At 31.5% G+C, this 17,242-nt stretch overlaps 1 protein-coding gene and 1 long non-coding RNA gene across 3 annotated transcripts in view; one reads left to right on the forward strand and one right to left on the reverse strand.

The window, feature by feature from the left end:
* Positions 1–3,817, reverse strand: part of LOC122251788 (uncharacterized) — a 289,428-nt gene extending 285,611 nt beyond the window's left edge. Inside the window, exon 1 of the mRNA XM_043013907.2 lies at positions 3,701–3,817. The gene's annotated coding sequence lies outside the window, so the exon portion shown is untranslated. The remainder of the gene's footprint in view (positions 1–3,700) is intronic.
* A 7,089-nt stretch (positions 3,818–10,906) lies between these two features.
* LOC147470552 (uncharacterized) overlaps positions 10,907–17,242 on the forward strand; it is a 58,809-nt gene continuing 52,473 nt past the window's right edge. Inside the window, exon 1 of one of the 2 annotated variants that reach the window (XR_015191628.1) lies at positions 10,907–10,982. This is a non-coding gene — a long non-coding RNA (uncharacterized LOC147470552). The remainder of the gene's footprint in view (positions 10,983–17,242) is intronic. The other variant, XR_015191627.1, reaches the window with a different exon arrangement.

Raw genomic sequence — 17,242 nt, forward strand, 5'->3', positions numbered from 1 at the left:
CCGAACCCAAAATAGCTTTGCCTCTGATTACGGAAATCAGAGCAGGACACAAAGGCCTCGTGAGACAAACATCCTACGACCTGGAAAATAAATAACATGATCGACAATCAATACATTCCAGGTTCACGACAGTAAGTCTCCTTCATTAATAGATTGTATATTCCATCACCTCCCAGGCACGGCAGAGACGCGAGCAGCCCGGCGGCCATTGTTGACGTCGGCCGTGTATTTAATGTCGTCACCGTCCGAGTTATTATGGCTCCGTTCGTCGAGATGTTTGTTAGTTTGTTAGTTGCGAGTGAAGGCTTGGGTGTGTCTAGTCGTATGGATGTGAAAGCGGGGTAGTTGTAGGATGCTAAAGCTATATTAGTTGTTTTTTTTTCATAACTGATGGTCATGCTTTGTCCAGAAACACGTGCTAATGAATATTACAATGCTCTTTTCCATGTGATGGCATGTCTGCTCTATGATAGTCGCTTCTACAGTTCTTTCTTTAATCATCCTCGTCCTTCATAGCCTATGCAGTGCCACAGCTTCTAGCGAATTTTCATTATATTCTACCTCATAGTAACAACCCTATAGCATACCAGAAGCCGGTTACTATATAGTTTTCCCTAACCCTTACTTTCCATAACACACGCGATGCCACACTCTCTGCCACATATTAGATATTCTACCCTATATTCTACATTCCACCGCTCCCTCATACCACATGAAGTGATACCCTTTCCACCACACACGGTAGGCACTTCACACAGCATTCTACATACAGTGATACCCTTTTCACTTCTCACAACCCATTATAGTCTTAACGACTGTCGGAGATTCAAGTAAGAAATGATGGAGTCACCTTAATTAAGTTCTTCATTATGTCTCATCATTAGGGCATTAAGTGGGACCCGGTGCCAGTGACTGCCCTCGAGATTAGCCGATGGAGATGTATACTAACCCCCTTTCGGCGCGCGCAATTCTGTGTGTATGTGTGTGTGTGTATGTGTGTGTGTGTGTGTGTGTGTGTGTGTGTATGTGTGTGTGTGTGTGTGTGTGTGTGTGTGTGTGTGTTTAAAAGGATATGAGTACGTGAGTGTGAACGTCTGTATATATTTTAGGATATACTATAAATGCAGGACTAGCGTGTGTGTGTGTGTGTGTGCGTGCGTTTATGTATGAATGTGTATGTGTTTGTGAGTGATTGTGTGTGTGTGTGTGTGTGTGCATGCGTTTATGTATGAATGTGTATGTGTGTGTGTGATTATGTGTGTGTGTGATTCTGTGTGTGTGCGTGTGTGCATGTGTGTGTAAGTGTGTTTGTGTATGTGTGTGTGAATGTGTGTTCTTTGTGAATGTATGTGTGTATGAATGCATGTATTAATGTATGTACGTATATGTGCACAAACATGTGCATGTATGTATATACACACACCTTTCTTTCAATCCTAATTTCCAATGGTATTTTTCCCCTTTTTCAGTCTATTTGATGCTCTCTCTCTCTCTCTCTTCTCTCTCTCTCTCTCTCTCTCTCTCTCTCTCTCTCTCTCTCTCTCTCTCTCTCTCTCTCTCTCTCTCTCTCTCTCTCTCTCTCTCTCTCTCCCGAACTCAATGAAGAAAAGCATCGACCTTTTCTCCACGAAAACGAAACCAGACAATGGATGGAAGACGATGACTCAAAACTCTAGTCAATCAAGATGATGACTGTCCTAATCTCCTGTTGTGATTTTTTCTCTCTCTTATTTTCTCTCTTTTCCTTTTTCGTATGTCTTTCTCCTCCTTCTCCCTTTTTGTTTCTTAGTCTCTTTCTCTTTCTCTGTTTTTATTTAATCACTTTCTTCTTTACGATTATTCTTGAGTTACCTGTTTTTTTTCTATGTTATTTCAATTTCCCTCTCCATCTTGATTTCTCTCATTTTTCTTATTTTCCCCATGCCTTCGTCATCGATTTCTGCTTTGCTTCCCCTTATTTGCCCCTTCTCTTGTTTTTTTCCCGTCCCTTTCTTTCTTACTTGCTTACCTTCTTATTTGGTTATCCCTCCTACCTTTCATTCCTACTCATTTTCATAACCTGGAAATATGACTTCTTTCATCTTTCTTCATTCTAGTTTATATCAACATTCATCTGTGATTTGCCTTTCTTTTATGGTTATTTGTAAGTTCCTTCACTAATACATTCACTCAATTAACGTACTACGACCCGTAAACATGAAGCAACGTGTTGAACCGATGTGCATTCAACCTCGTGATCTTCATATCAACACCATCAACCATTAAAACACGATTGGAAACAACCACTGCAACAAACCAAACATTTCGGTTTTCGTCACGTCGTCAAACCGGCAATAAAAGTGTTCACGTGAAGATAAAAGCCAAATAAGATACAAAGATAGATAGTACGAACTAGTAATACTTACTTGAACCGAATTGTAAGACCTCTGCACGTGAAAGAATACATAGATTATGATAACTGTTAAGCCTCAAGAAGGTTGGTGTTTCGTTTAAAACTCATTCTGATTGTGTGTGATTGTGGTTGTGATTGTGTCTGATTGTGTATGGTAAGGCTTTTGCGTTAGAGAGGTATCTATTCGTCTTTTTTTAACGGTTTCTTCATTTTGTTTTAGCATTATTTCTCTCTTCCTCTCTTTTAATCTCTTTCTCTCTTTTAATATCTTCCTATCTTTTAATTTTTTTTCTTTCTTTCTTGCCCTTTCTCTCTTTTCGTCTTTCTATCTCCCTCTCTCTCTCTCTCTCTCTCTCTCTATCTATCTATCTGTCTATTTATCTATCTTTATTAGTCCATCCTCCACACTGTGCTCCTAGTCTTCACTTCTCCCTGACTCTATCCATTTTGTTTTGAATAATTTCTCAGGGTCCCTTGCCACCCAAACCCCTGCCTCACCCACCCACTCATTCATCCATTCACCCAGACACGTTTTTTCAATTTTCTGCCTTACCAACTTTGCCACACCTTCATTTATACTTCTTCATTTGTTTCATCTTCCGTTTTTCCTCTATCCAATTTCTCGTTTTCATTTTCTTCTCCTCCCTCTGTCGCCTTAACCTCCCTCTTCCTTTTACGCTTTCTCATGTTCTCGCTTTCTACTTCTCCTTGTGTCATTTTCACTCATTTCTGACTTTCCGACTTGCACTCTCCCAGTCTTCCCCTTGTGCCCGTCCCCCTCCCCCCTCCCCCTCCCATTCTTATTCTCTTTTATTTCTTATTCCTCAACTTTTTGTAGGGTTAGATATTATCCAGTTTTCTGTTACCATTCGTGTTTAACCAAAATTCCCATATTTTTGTTCCTCGTCAGTCAAGAACAGTCTATGTCAGGTATTTAGGTCCTCTTCGTCAGCACTCCGCCCGTCAGCGTCACCCGTGACCCGGGATGACCTCGATTGCCTGGCGTTACCGGCACGCCGCGCTTGGGAAGTAAAGGAGGAAAGTACTCTCGTCCCAAAGTTAAGGGAGGAAGACGAAAAAAAAGGTTGTGTGTAATGGCCGTGTTTCCTCGCGTCGGCCCTCGTCCTTGAGGCGGTCCCCCCACGGCCGCCGGGAATAAGGATCACCTGAAAAACTCCTCCCGGAGATAAAGTATGTCGTCGCGCGGTGCGTTCCCAAAGACTTAACATTCTGCAGGAAGGCAATGGCGCGAGAGGCGGACACCAAAGGGCGTCTGGTCACAAGGAGTCACGGCAGGTCTCAGCTTACCCGTCAGTCTAAGATCCCAAGGAACCCAACCAGGCCCGGCCGTAAAAAAACAGGTACGGATGGAACACTAGAGAGCCGCGGGCGCGACACGGTGTGGGCGTAACTAGAATAAGATGAACACTGGCGCCACCCAATAACCTGCTGAGGTATTGGGTCGCGGCGCCACAGGTTGCCGGATGTCATTTTCTGCGCGCGCTGTGCCTACAAGACCCTGATTGGGCTGGGGGGGGGGGGGAAGATTCCTCTTCGTTATTGCCCTTTCAACCGGCGTTAGCATCAAAGGGAAGTGACCAGTGCAATATTTTTTGTCTTCTCTCTCTCTCTCTCTCTCTCTCTCTCTCTCTCTCTCTCTTTCTTTCTCTCTCTCTCTCTCTCTCTCTCTCTCTCTCTCTCTCTCTCTCTCTCTCTCTCTCTCTCTCTCTCTCTCTCTCTCTCTCTCTCTCTCTCTCTCTCTCTCTCTCTCTCTCTCTCTCTCTCTCTCTCTCTCTCTCTCTCTCTCTCTCTCTTTCACTCATTCTCTCTCTCTTTCTTTCTTTCCTTCTCTGTCTACCTCTCTCTCTCTCTCTCTCTCTCTCTCACTCACTCTCTCTCTCTTTCTTTCTTTCCTTCTCTCTCTCTCTCTCTCTCTCTCTCTCTCTGTCTCTCGCCCCGACGTCAGAGAAACAAGGGGCTGCTATTGAATATCCTGCACGCCCCCGGAACGAGGCATCTCCCCTCGGCGTCTGGCTCGGCTGGAAGTCTCCCCTCAAGCGGCAGCTCATAATATATTCTATGGAATCACGGTTGTATCGGATCCTATCACGTCGCGGCCCTGACTCGGTAGGGGCACGCGTGGGAAATCCTCCCGGACGACGCGATGCATTATGAAGGATCTCTTTATTCGACCGTCGCGGGGGTGGCGGGGTGGGGGTGGGGGTGGGAGGTGGGGGGGATTTTGTGTGTGTGTGTGTGTGTGTAAGTGTGTGTGTGTGTAGGTGGGTGGGCGTGTGTGTGTGTGTGTGTGTGTAAGTGTGTGTGTGTGTGGGTGTGTGTTTGTGTGTGGGTGTGTGTTTGTGTGTGTGTGTGTGTGTGTGTGTGTGTGTGTGTGTGTGTGTGTGTGTGGGTGGGTGGGTGTGTGTTTGTGTGTGTGTGTGTGTGTGTGTGTAAGTGTGTGTGTGTGTGGGTGGGTGGGTGTGTGTTTGTGTGTGTGTGTGTCGGCTTGTTTGTATTACTATTTGAGGGCGTGTGCGTGTTTGTCTAGTTGTGTTTTTGTTTGTTAATTTGATAAACACAAGTTATGATCATGATATGGTTAGACAAAAACATAAGCTACCCAAGCGAATATGCAAACTAGCATCATCGATTTTTTAATTGATTTAAGATGTTTATCGAAATCAAACCGTGAAATATATATATATATATATATATATATATATATATATATATATATATATATATATATATATATACATATATGCTAAACATGAAACTATCACTATGAACTATGAGTACATTAAGAGAAACATTATTCTTAAAACATCTAATAAACATTTTTTGAACACTCCCCCCCCCCCCAAGAAATGAATACATCCATAACGAAATCCAACAGAAAAAAAAACGAATAAAAAAAAAAGTACAAACGAACGAAAATAAAACACCAATGAAATAAAACATAAACAAAAACGAAGAGAGAAAAAAAAAACTCTCTTAATCATGAATTCTAAGGAATTTAAAAAAGAAAAGCAAAGAAAATGATGTCCCAGGAGCTTCATTCATATACACAATATGGCAACTCTGACGCGGAAATCGAATTTGTGTCCTTTGATGCGAAGGAACGCTCCCCTCACATGTCTTCCTCCTCCTCCTCCTCCTCCTCCTCCTCCTCCTTCTTTTCATCCTCCTCCTCCTCTTCTTCTTCTTTTCTTATTCTGCTTCTTCTTTTTCTTCTTCTCTTTATTATTTTTTCTTCTTCTTCTTCTTTTCTTCTTCTTCTTCTTCCTTCTCTTTTTTTTTTTTTTTTCTTCTCCGTCTTCTTCCTTCTCTTCTCTTCTTCTTCTTCTTCTTCTTCTTCTTTTTCTTTTCTACTTCTTCTTCTTCTTCTTTTCTTCTTTTTTTTCCTTCTTCTTTTTTGTCCTCTTCTCCGACTTTTCTTCTTATTCTTTTTCTTATTCTTCGTCTTCTTCTTCTTCTTCGTCTTTTTTGTTTACTTCTTCTCCTTCTTCTTTCTGCTTCGTCTTCGTTTTATTAAGATTTGTATTATTCTTATTAACATCTTTTTTGTTCTTCTTATCATTATTATTATCATCATTATTCGTCCGTCTTTTCTCCCTTTTCTTCTTTGTCTTCCTCCTTCTCCTTCTCAGTCTTTCCTCTTTTTCTTCTTTCCTTTCTTCCACCTCCTCCTCTTTTTTTCTTCTTCTTCTTCCCTTTTCTTCTTCTTCCACTTCCTCCTCTTTTTTTTTCTTCTTCCCTTTTCTTCTTCCTCCTCCTCCTCCTTTTTTTTTCTTCTTCTTCTTCTTCCCTGTTCTTCTTCTTCCACCACCTCCTCTTTTTTTCTTCTTCTTCTTCCCTTTTCTTCTTCCTCCTCCTCCTCCTCTTTTTTTCTTCTTCTTCTTCTTCCCTTTTCTTCTTCTTCCACCACCTCCTCTTTTTTTCTTCTTCTTCTTCCCTTTTCTTCTTCTTCCTCCTCCTCCTCTTTTTTCTTCTTCTTCTTCTTCCCTTTTCTTTTTCTTCCTCCTCCTCCTCTTTTCTTCTTCTTCTTCTTCTTCCTCTTCCTTCTTTGCTTTTCTTCTTCTTCTTCTCCTTCTTCCCCCTCTTCGTCTTTCTTTTCTTTTCCTCTTCTGTTTCTTGTTCCTTCTCCTCTTCCTCTTTCTCATCCTTCTTTTTTTCCTTTCATTATTATCATCATTGTCATTATCATAATTATCATCATTATCATTATCATTATTATCATTATTATTATCCTTATTAATATTATTATTATCAGTATTATTATTATTATCATCATCATTATTACTATTATTATTATCACTATTATTTTTATCATTGTTACTATTATCATTATCATTATCATTATTATCATCATTGTTATTATCATTGGCATTATTACTGCCATTATCATTATTACTGCTATAATTCTTGTTATCATTATCATCATTATTATTATTAATATTATTATTATTATTATCATTATTATGATTATCATTATTGTTATAATTATTATCATCATTATTATTGCTGTTGCTGTTTTATCATCATCATCATTATCATTATCATTTTCATCAATATCATTTCATGGTTATTTCTATTATCCTTATCCTTATCATTATAATTATTTTGATTATTCTTAGTACTATCATTCACATCATTATCATTATCATTATCATCATTACAATCATTATCATCATTATTACATCGATGTATCTATATATATATATTCTTACATATGTTTGCGTGCATAATTGATGTTATATATATGATCACTGTCTTATTCAATCAAACTTTGCATTTTAAAGTTATTAAGTGACATATAGTTAATAGACCTACGATAGCTCATTCGGTAGCGTGCATATCTTTCGTTCAAATAATCTGGGTTCGCGTCTCGTTAGTTAGGGCGTTGTGTTAAAATCGTATTTATTATATTTATTATTATCATTTTTATTAATTATTTTATTATTGTCCTTATTATTGTTATTGCCATTGCGAATAAATTATTATTGTTATTGTCATTGCGAATAAGTTATTATTGTTATTGATATCATGTGGTATTATTACTGTTATGATTGTGATAATTATCATTAATATTATCGTCATTGTTGTCATCATCATTATCATCGTCATTGTTGTCATCATCATTATCATCACCATTATCATCATAATTTTTATCACCATCATAATCATTAAAATCATTATTATTGTCGTTGTTATTTTTGTTTTCCTATCATCATCATTGCCATTTTTTAACATCATTGTTATTATGATTATCATTATTATCATCATTATCACTTTTGCCATTATAATTTTCACTAGCATTATCATCATTATCATTATTATTATCATTATCATCATTGTCATTATTATCTTCATCATTATTATCATTATTATTACCTTTATCATTGTTGTTGCCGTTATCGTTATCATTATCATTATCATCATCATCATTATCAAAATTATACCATCATTCTTATCATAATTGTTATAATTATTTTGATCATTATTATCATTATCATTATATTCATCATCATTTTTTTCATTATGATTATCGTATTTATTGTCTTTATCTCTATAATTATTCTTATCAACATTAGTAGTAGATGAAATTCCATTATCATTATCATTATTACTATCATTATCATTATTAATATTTTTATCATTATCATTATCATTATTTTCATAATCATTATCATTTTTATCTTATTCTTATAATCATTATCATTATTGTTAACAATATCATGTCATCATTATCGTTATCCTCATTATTATCATTATCATTATTTATCATTATCATAATCATCACCCTCATCATTCTTGTTACTTTCGCTATCATTATTATTATTTGTGATATCAACGGTAGTATTTTCATCATCACCATTGTTGGTGTTAACATCATTATAACTGTAAGCGTCATTGTTATTGTCATTTTATGATCATCAGTATCATCATTATCATTGTAACTGTTAGTTCTGTTATCATCATTATTGATATTATTACATCTGTGTGTGTGTGTGCATATATATATATATATATATATATATATATATATATATATATATATATATATATATATATATATATATATATATATATATATATATATATATATATATATACATACGTAAATATATATGTATATATATATATATATACATACAAATTTTACCAGTCCAGGAGGTAAATTTTTTATTTCTATATTAAAATGCGTTACTGCATTCTACCATATTTCTCACACATATATATATATATATATATATATATATATATATATATATATATATATATATATATATATATATATATAGTTGTAAATGTCTGTATGTTATTGTGCTTTTATATGATCACTGATGTTAATGCCACATACTTTGTATCTTAATATTAATAAGTGACAATGCTTATAGAGCCTTATATATTTCGTTCAAATAATTCGGGTTCACGTCTCGTTAGTTAGGTCATTGCGATAAATTATTATTATTGTTGTTGTTATCATTTATCATTATGAATTTTATCATCATTATCATCATCATTTTCATTATTCATCTTAATTATTATAATCATTATTACCATATCGTTGTTATCATGTATATTATCATTATCATTATTACAGTAATTGTCATTACTATCATTGTTGTTATTATTGCTATTGTTACTATTATCATTAGCATTATTGTCATTGTTATCATCATTATCATCGTTATCATTTTTAATTTTCATAATTATTATCAATTTCTACCATTATATATATAATTGTGATTTTTGTCATTATGTTTGTTGTTGTTGCAGTTGTTGTCCTTATTTCATATTTTTAACATTATTATCATTATTACCATCATTATTATCATCATGATTATTATCATCATTGTTATTATTATTGTTATCACTATCAGTGCTATTACTATTATCATCATATAATGATTATAAGAGTTTGTTTGGGTTCATTGTCGCTATATTTAATCATTGAAGTGCTTATAATCACACAGATTGTTATTGTTATTATTATCATTATTATTTCTATCATTGTAAATACTATGATTATTAATATCATCATTCTTATTACTACTGTTGCTTGATTTGATTATCATTATTGTTATCATCATTTTTGTTACCATCATTTTCACCATCGTTATAATTATTGATATTGTTATATATATATATATATATATATATATATACAGTGTTCGCGAAAAGTTTGGGCGCAAAATTATAGGCGCCCAAAGTTTCCCCTACACTCAAAACATGCAAGAAATACAACTTTCCGTCCAAACTTTTCGCTATTTTTCAATGCTAGCGTTTGGAGCATCATTTAGCCGAGACAATACGCGCTACTTGGCAACTCTGTTCAGTTGCGCTCGGTGGCACTTGGAGTCAGTGTGTAAACATCTCTCACGGGTACTATGCTTTTTTTTGCTTTGGTCTCTTGTTTTTGTGCCTTGATATCTCGATAATGGGAAGTGGTAAAGAGCTGGAAAGAGACACAGTTGTTACTATCATAGCCCTCTATAAGGAGGGTTATAAGTGTAAAGATATTGCTACTCGTGTGGGAATTGGAGTGCGTCAAGTGCAAAAGTGGACCAAGAAATTTCGAGATGGAGGAAGTGACACCATTCCTACCCCAAAGCCTCGCTCTGGTCGACCAAGGAAGATATCAAATCGTACTTCTACGGTAATTAACCGGTTAATTACCGTAAAAGTACGATTTGATATCTTCCTTGGTCGACCAGAGCGAGGCTTTGGGGTAGGAATGGTGTCACTTCCTCCATCTCGAAATTTCTTGGTCCACTTTTGCACTTGACGCACTCCAATTCCCACACGAGTAGCAATATCTTTACACTTATAACCCTCCTTATAGAGGGCTATGATAGTAACAACTGTGTCTCTTTCCAGCTCTTTACCACTTCCCATTATCGAGATATCAAGGCACAAAAACAAGAGACCAAAGCAAAAAAAAGCATAGTACCCGTGAGAGATGTTTACACACTGACTCCAAGTGCCACCGAGCGCAACTGAACAGAGTTGCCAAGTAGCGCTTATTGTCTCGGCTAAATGATGCTCCAAACGCTAGCATTGAAAAATAGCGAAAAGTTTGGACGAAAAGTTGTATTTCTTGCATGTTTTGAGTGTAGGGGAAACTTTGGCCGCCTATAATTTTGCGCCCAAACTTTTCGCGGCCACTGTATATGATCATTATTGTCATTATTTTTATGATCATTGTTATCATCATGCTTATCCTTTTTTCTTATTGTTGAATTTAGAAATGAAAAAGTTTAGTTAAGTCCCCCCGAACGGCGGGTCCGTTTTCTTTGACACACGTAATGTCTCCCATGTTCCACCAATATTTGATGTTTTTTATTTTACGCTTATTTACTACAAGAAAGACATGTTTAGTTGATGTTACACCATTTATCAGGTGTATGTATTTCCCTCATGAAGCCTATATATTTCAACTGCATTGAAACAGAAGTGACAATCATTTTATATCAATATAATTTTCTGAATGAATTAGCCGACGCACAACAACGCCACGTGTTTCAATGGCCGCCCCAAAGAACATCTGTTTTTACTGCACGAATGTGGCAAGAAAACCCCACAGGTATCATTATCAGCATTGCCATTTGCATTGCAATTAGCTTCACTGTTGTTATTACTATAATCATCATTATCACAATCCTTATTAGCATTTTCATCATTACACATATCATTTCGACCATCACAATTATCATTATCAACATTACCATTATCACCGGTATCATCATTGTCATTGTTATTATCAAGATTATCGTTATCTCATCATCATCCCCGTTATTGCTATTGTCATTATTATCAGCATCATCATTATTACTACTATTTTGATTTGCATTATTAATATTTCTTTCTTTTTTTCTTTCATCGTTGCTGCTCTCATTATCCCCATTATTGCTATTGTCGTTATTATCAGCATCATCATTATTATTATTATTATTATTTTGATTTGCATTATTAATATCATTATTCTTTTTTTTTCATCGTTACTGTTCTCATTATCAATAATTTTATTTGTTGTGATCATGATTTTCTTCTTTGTTGTGATCATGATTGTTATCGATATTGTTATTATCATTATTATTATTATTATCATTATTATCATTATTATTATTATTATCATTATTACTATTGTCATTGTTATTATTATTATTATCATTGTTATTATTATCACCATCATCATTATCACATTCATTACCACCACCACCACCATCATCCTTATTTTCATTGTTATTGATATCAATATGCTGATTACCATTGTCATTATTATCATCATTATTTTCATCATAGTCATTATCGCCATTAATATTCTCATCATTACTACTGCCGTTCCAAAAGTTACTATAATCATTATCATTAGGATTCTTATTACTATTATTGTTGTTACTATTATCATCACCATTATTGTCATTACTACTATCATTATTTTTTTATCATTATCATTATCATTATTGTCATTACTGGTATTGTCATCTTTATTATTGATACTATTTTTATCTCAACAATTAAATGTCTAAATTCGTTGTTTTTAATTAAATAAAACGTTTAACCTTATTGTTATGACTGCTATTAATCCCTTTTATTTTTAATGTCACTATTCTAATCATTTTTCACCATCATTATCATTATCATCACTATTATTACTACTATCCTTTGTTGTTGTTGTTATTATTATCGTCATTATCATTATTAGTAGTACTGTTTTGTTATCATTATTATGATTATCCTCATTTTCATTTCCATCATCATTTTTTATATTGTCATTATCATCATTGTTATTGTTATTATCATCTTTGTTATCATCATCATTACTGTTATTATCATATTATTATTGATATCCTCATTATCATCACTGTTATCATTATTATTAGTCAATATATTTATCAATATCATTATTATCATCATTATTGTAATTATCATCATCATTATCATCATAACTATTATTAATATCATTGTAATTATCATCAACATTATTATTATCATTGTAATTATCATCATCATTATCATTATCATTACGGTATCAGATCTGTATATATATATATATATATATATATATATATATATATATATATATATATATATATATATGTAAATGTAAATGTCTGTATATGTTATTGTGCTTTTATATGATCACTGATGATCACATACTTTGTATTTTACAATTAATAAATAACATGTTATTAAGAGCTTCGATGGCTCAGTCGGTAACGTGCGTGTCTTTCATTCAAATAACTAGGGTTCGCTTCTCGTTAGTTAGGTCGTTGTGGTAATTTTTATTTTTTTATTATTTATCATTATGAATTTTATCATCCTTATCATCATTACTTTTATTATTCATCTTAATTATTATAATCATTATCACCATATCATCGTTATCATGTATATTATCATTATCATTATTACAATAATTGTCATTACTATTATTGTTATAATTGCTATTGTTACTGTTATCATTAGCATTATTGTCATTGTTATCATCATTATTATCGTTATCATTATCTTCACTGTTATTACTATTATCATCATTATCACAATCCTTATTAGCATTTTCATCATTACACATATGATTTCGACCATCACAATTATCATTATCAGCATTACCATTATCACCGGTATCATCATTGTCATTGTTATTATCAATATTATCATTATCTCATCATCATCCCCGTTATTACTATTGTCATTATTATCAGCATCATCATTATTACTACTATTTTGATTTGCATTATTAATATTTCTATTTTTTTTCTTTCATCGTTACGCTCTCATTATAAATAATTTTATTTGTTGTGACTCCTATTGTTGTTGCAATTATTGTTATTGTTGTTGTTGTTGTCACTATCCTTATTGTTGTTGTTATCATTTTCTTCTTTGTTGTGGTCATCATGATTGTTATCGATATTGTTATTATCATTATTATTATTATCATTATTATCATTATTATTATTATTATCATTATTACTATTGTCATTGTTATTATTATTATTATCATTGTTATTATTATCACCATCATCATTATCATATTCATTACCACCACCACCACCATCATCCTTATTTTCATTGTTATTGATATCAATATTCTGATTACCATTGTCATTATCATCATCATTATTTTCATCATAGTTATTATCGCCATTAATATTCTCATCATTACTAGTGCCGTTCCAAAAGTTACTATGATCATTACCATTAGGATTCTCATTACTATTATCATTGTTACTGTTATCATCACCATTATTTAATTACGATTATCATGATTATTGTTTTTATCATTATCATTATCATTATTGTCATTAGTGGTATTGTTATCTTTATTATTAATACTATTTTTATCTCAACAACTAAATTCCTAAATTCGTTGTTTTTAATTAAATAAAACGTTTAACCTTATTGCTATGATTGCTATTAATCCTTTTTATTTTTGATGTCACTATTCTAATCTATTTCCATCCTCATTATCATTATCATCACTATTATTACTACTTTTCTTTGTTGTTGTTATCACTATCATCATTATCATTATCATTAGTACTGTATTGTTATCATTATCATGATTATTATCCTCATTTTCATTTTCATCATCATTATTGATATTGTCATTATCATCATTTTATTGTTATTATCATCTTTGTTATTTTATCATTATTATTATCCTCATATTATTATTGTTATCCTCAATATCATCATTGTTATCATTATCATTAGTTTAACAAAATCATTATTATCGTCATTATTGTAATTATCATCATCATTATCATTATCACCATTATTAGTAATTATCATCATCATTATCATTATCACCATTATTAGTAATTATCATCATCATTATCATTATTATTATCGGTATCAGATCTGTATATATATGTATATATATATATATATATATATATATATATATGTATATATATATATATAGTTGTAAATGTCTGTATAAAATATTGTGCTTTAATATGATCATAGCTGTTAATGCCACATACTTTGTATTTTAAAATTAATAATTAACATATTTAAATAAGTCTCGATGGCTCAGTCGTTAACGTGCGTGTCTTTCATTCAAATAACTCGGGTTCGCGTCTCGTTAGTTAGGTAAATTTATTATTATCATTTATCATTATGAATTTTATCATCATTATTATCATTACTTTCATTATTCATCTTAATTATAATAATCATTACTATCATATCATCGTATCATGAATATTATCATTATCATTATTACAATAATTGTCATTACTATTATTGTTGTTATTATTGCTATTGTTATCATTAGCATTATTGTCATTGTTATCATCATTATCATCGTTATCATTATCTTCACTGTTGTTACTATTATCATCATTACCACAATCCTTATTAGTATTTTCATCATTACACATATGATTTCGACCATCACAATTATCATTATCAGCATTGCCATTATCACCGGTATCATCATTGTCATTGTTATTATCAATATTATCATTATCTCATCATTATCCCCATTATTGCTATTGTCGTTATTATCAGCATCATCATTATTATTACTATTTTGATTTGCACTATTAATATTTTTTTTTCTTCATCGTTACTGCTCTCATTATCAATAATTTTTTTTGTTGTGACTGCTATTGTTGTTACATTTATTGTTATTGTTATTGTTGTTGTTGTTGTCACTATCCTTATTGTTGTTATGATTATCATTTTCTTCTTTGTTTTGATCTTCATGATTGTTATCGATATTGTTATTATCATTTTTATTATTATTATCATTATCATCATTATTATTATTATCATTATTACTATTGTCATTGTTATTATTATTATTATCATTGTTATTATTATCACCATCATCATTATCATATTCATTACCACCACCACCACCATCATCCTTATTTTCATTGTTATTGATATCAATATTCTGATTACCATTGTCATTATCATCATCATTATTTTCATCATAGTTATTATCGCCATTAATATTCTCATCATTACTAGTGCCGTTCCAAAAGTTACTATGATCATTACCATTAGGATTCTCATTACTATTATCATTGTTACTGTTATCATCACCATTATTTAATTACTATTATCATCATCATTATTTAATTACTATTATCATCATCATTATTTAATTACTATTATCATGATTATTGTTTTTATCATTATCATTATCATCATTATCATTATTGTCATTAATGGTATTGTCATCTTTATTATTAATACTATTTTTGTCTCAACAACTAAATTCCTAAATTCGTTGTTTTTAATTAAATAAAACGTTTAACCTTATTGCTATGATTGCTATTAATCCTTTTTATTTTTTATGTCACTATTCTAATCAATTTTCATCATCATTGTCATTATCATCACTATCATTACTACTTTTCTTTGTTGTTGTTATCACTATCATCATTATCATTATCATTAGTACTGTATTGTTATCATTATCATGATTATCATCCTCATTTTCATTTTCATCATCATTATTGATATTGTCATTATCATCATTTTATTCTTATTATCATCTTTGTTATTGTCATTATCATTATTGTTATCCTCATTATCTACATTGTTGTCATTATTATTAGTCTTATCAATACCATTATTACCGTCATTGTTGTAATTATCACCATCATCATCATTATTAATATCATTACAATTATTATTATCATTTTCATTATCATCATCATCATCAAAATTATACCATCATTCTTATCATAATTGTTATAATTATTTTGATCATTATTATCATTATCATTATATTCATCATCATTTTTCTCATTATGATTATCGTATTTATTGTCTTTATCTTTATAATTATTCTTATCAACATTAGTAGCAGATGAAATTCCATTATTATTATCATTATTACTATCATTATCATTATCAATATTTTTAGCATTATCATTATCATTATTTTCATAATCATTATCATTATTATCTTATTTTTATAATCATTATCATTATTGTTAACAATATCATGTCATCATCATTATTATCATTGTAATATATATATATATATATATATATATATATATATATATATATATATATATAGTTGTAAATGTCTGTATGTTATTGTGCTTTTATATGATCACTGATGTTAATGCCACATACTTTGTATTTAATATTAATAAGTGACAATAATTATCGAGTCTCGTTGGCTCAGTCGTTAACGTGCGTGTCTTTCATTCAAATATCTCAGGTTCGCTTCTCGTTAGTTAGGTCGTTGTGGTAAATTATTATTATTGTTGTTATCATTTATCATTATGAATTTTATCATCATTATCATCATTATTTTCATTGTTCATCTTAATTATTATAATCATTATTACCATATCATCGTTATCATGTATATTATCATTATCATTATTACAATAATCGTCATTACTATTATTGTTGTTATTATTGCTATTGTTATCATTAGCATTATTGTCATTGTTATCATCGTTATCATTATCATCATTATCATCGTTATCATTATCATCATTGTCATTTGCATTATAAATATCTTCACTGTTGTTATTACTATAATCATCATTATCACAATCCTTATTAGCATTTTCATCATTACACATATCATTTCGACCATCACAATTATCATTATTAGCATTGCTATTATCACCGGTATTATCATTGTCATTGTTATTATCAATATTATCATTATCTCATCATTATCCCCATTATTGCTATTGTCATTATTATCAGCATCATCATTATTACAATTATTAATTTGATTCGCATTATCAATATCATTATTCTTTTTCTTTCATCGTTGCTGCTCTCATTATCAATAATTTTATTTGTTGTGACTCCTATTGTTGTTGCAATTATTGTTATTGTTGTTGTTGT

The sequence above is a fragment of the Penaeus japonicus genome, unplaced genomic scaffold (assembly GCF_977035675.1).
Source record: "Penaeus japonicus unplaced genomic scaffold, GWHDUDI00000001_assembly GWHDUDI00000014, whole genome shotgun sequence".
Taxonomy (NCBI): domain Eukaryota; kingdom Metazoa; phylum Arthropoda; class Malacostraca; order Decapoda; family Penaeidae; genus Penaeus; species Penaeus japonicus.